Here is a 3,103-nt window from a genome sequence, read left to right as displayed (position 1 = left end):
AACGATGGAAAAAAAATAGTAGGTAATATTACGAAACAAATTATCGAGTAGCATTTCTTTGGTGAATTTAATACTTACCGATAAATATTTTTAATCATAAAAGCAAGAAAAATATTGATGGCCGGTTATCAACATTTTTTATCCAATTTCCAATTGTAAATTGTAAAGAAGAAGAGGATAAAAAAAAGAATATAGCTCCTATTTAAAGTAATTAAAAAAGGAAAATAACTTGTCCAGCGAATAGAGAACAATTGAAAAATTTATTTCCTCCTGATCCGCATGACATTTCGACTCTTTATATCGTGCAATACGTGGTATCGATTAAGTTGCGTCGAATGTGCTGACTCATCTCATCGTGATCCGCCTCCGTAATTTGCTCGGTCCTAGGGTTGGCGGTTAGGGGAAGAATCTCGCCTGTAGGAGTCGTTCTTCTAATAATTAAAATGAAAATAATGCGTAAGTAGGTGCTAGATAATCGCGTTGTTACTTCATACGTACCAAAGGAAAGTTACAAGCAGTCCAAACGGTACAAACAATTCCTTCATTTCCGCTAGTCTTTTGTTTAATTTATTCATATATGGTAAATTCATATCAGTGATCATTAGTCTATAATTTATTATAAAATTTCAGTTCTACATTATGAAAATGAAACTGATTATCGTGACCAGACCCACCCTAATTCTTATTTCGTTGCTTCTTGCAGAAGGAACTTTATTTTATTTCGTCGCTTAAAGGGGCGTAACCGGATTTCCCTTTGATGACTGCACAATTTAAATGAACAACTGAACGTCTATCCTAAGTACCTTAACTAATCTATGAATTTTAAATTATTTCGGAGATATACGAAATTAAATGAACGCAAAAGCAGTTCCAATAACCTAGAAACTTTGCAGAGGAGCCGAATTAACAGATATCTGAATTCTAATTACGTCAAAAGAAGATACACGGATTTCAACTATGGGCAACGCGATGACTAAACATTCGACATCCGACGATACGTCCTACTTGTATAGAACAAATATCCGACCGTCAACCAAATTAGGAAGTGAAAACGTTTGTCTCTTTTCCATTCCTATATTTAAATGCTAAATCGATCCATGCTGTGTTTATAAAATGGTATGATATTTTAGAGATAAGATATAAATTTTTTTTTCTAAAACGTAATATGGAATATAAAATCTGTATGATGGATGTATAACATAATTATTTATTGAATGTTTACACAGATTTTACAAAGTCCGTGAGGGTGTTTCTATTGATAATTGAATTCATTTCAAATCTTCCGCGTGATATGAAACCCAAGTTGACGAGAGAAGAACGTAATTATCTGGTGTATGGAGACAACGTGACGCCATTGCTAGCGCATTGTTATAGCAATCATTGATCTTGATATAGGATTTTAAGAAACGAGGTACGAAGAGATCGGATATAAGTAACTCGTCGCGTATCTTATCCAATCTTCCATATTAATTCCATCTTTTATAATATAGTACATTGGATTGTGAAAACAGAAGAGTGTTTCAAGAAGCAGTTGGAAAATCTAACCAATGAACGAACATTATCAACCATTGCTCGTAGATTAAATGTCCTTATCTCTTCTGATGTTGATTTACTGCAACGCGATGTTGCAATAGAGGTTGGTTTAATAATGGATAATCACTTTTTCGTCATGCTGCATTGATATATTCATTTATTGGAAACTAGATTGGATTAGAATTTCGCTAAGTAGGTCTATATCCGACGGAGAACATTAAACGGAAATGAAAGTAGCCGTTTTGCTTATAGAGATTAATTTCTTCAAAGAAAATGTACATTGAAGTAGATTGTTTGTGAATTTAAGTTCATCGTAATGTATCGAATTAGTAGAGAACATTTTTTATAAATTCAAGCACGTAGCAGTATATACTCCTTATATACGCATTATATACAAGTTTATTTCGATCGACTGTAATACTCCATTGCTATTCACATGCTACGTGTGTTTAATGTGACCCTCAACATCGTAATACGTATCATAATGCAGTGTAGTATGCGATTAACATTAAATTTTCATTGCTGCTTTGTTGTTGGTCGATGATATAAAGTAGGAATTCAGAGAAAATCTTTTGTCATATTTATTTTATTTTCGTAGTATCAGTGTTTTCCTTTTACGTGTTTCATTTGAAGATCAGACCACATTTCCTATTACGTGGTCGAAAGAGCTGAAAAGGCTGAAAAGGATGCGAGTTGGGGGATACGAATTTTTCGATCAATCCCTATTAATACAAGTTTTTATTTTTTCGTCACTACCTTTTGAAATAGCTCATTTGATCTACATTGCGTTATTAATATTGCAACAAACGCTTCTTATTATAAGCTTAATTAAGCTCTAATTTAAAGAAAGAATAGAAAGGAAAATACGTATGCGTATATCTTATGCGCGGACTATGAATTATATGGTATCGATCGGCGGAATTGTATCATCTAAGATTTTTAAATCATCTTTAAAACTTCTTCGAGGTACTATAAGTTATCGTTTTCTTTTCCAGCATCGTCCTCGTCTTTATGAGATTTGATGACTGCGTTCATTATGGGATTGAGAATACCTAGGAAGAGGAAGAAGAAGGTGGAACATTTATGCTTGACGATGAAGTTTCGAAAGACCAGTGTGGCGCAGTTTTGTAAAACTTGGAACAGTGGTACGAGAAAGTGGGATTTCATCAAAGGATCTAACGTAAGCGGCTTTAGCTAGAGGATATATGAGATTGTACTCGGAAAGATTTGTCGATGGGCCGTCCGACGTTTCAAGCGGTACATGGATCAAAGGACAATTGAAATGAAATTAAGGGAGATTTATCATACAAAATAATTTAACGTACAGGGACGATCAAAAGATTCATTGTTTTTGGAAATAATAACGTTAGCAGGGGAATACTTTTAAATTATAGGTGAAATAGAAAGTCCACGTTTACGTCATCGTTATTCCCTCAATTTAACTGAAGTAACCATTCGATAGAATTAAAGAAGGAGAAGTGTTGAATTCTACATTGAAAATTATTATGACATAATAATCACGACATGTACTTAAAAAATATTCGTAATATTTAATGTGCGTTTTTCATAG

The 3,103-nt window shown here is 33.4% G+C and overlaps 1 long non-coding RNA gene across 2 annotated transcripts in view; it reads left to right on the top strand.

The window, feature by feature from the left end:
* The first annotated feature begins 385 nt into the window (after window positions 1–385).
* LOC122636781 overlaps window positions 386–3,103 on the top strand; it is a 3,325-nt gene continuing 607 nt past the window's right edge. The window contains exons 1-6 of one of the 2 annotated variants that reach the window (XR_006329046.1): window positions 386–526; window positions 704–799; window positions 894–1,116; window positions 1,227–1,411; window positions 1,491–1,636; window positions 2,529–2,713. This is a non-coding gene — a long non-coding RNA (uncharacterized LOC122636781). Of the gene's footprint in view, window positions 527–703; window positions 800–882; window positions 1,117–1,226; window positions 1,412–1,490; window positions 1,637–2,528; window positions 2,714–3,103 lie in introns of both variants that reach the window. The other variant, XR_006329045.1, reaches the window with a different exon arrangement.

This window comes from Vespula pensylvanica, chromosome 23 (genome assembly GCF_014466175.1).
Source record: "Vespula pensylvanica isolate Volc-1 chromosome 23, ASM1446617v1, whole genome shotgun sequence".
Lineage (NCBI taxonomy): Eukaryota > Metazoa > Arthropoda > Insecta > Hymenoptera > Vespidae > Vespula > Vespula pensylvanica.
The sequence above is the reverse complement of the archived record's forward strand: the minus strand, read 5'-3'. Positions and strand labels throughout refer to the sequence as shown.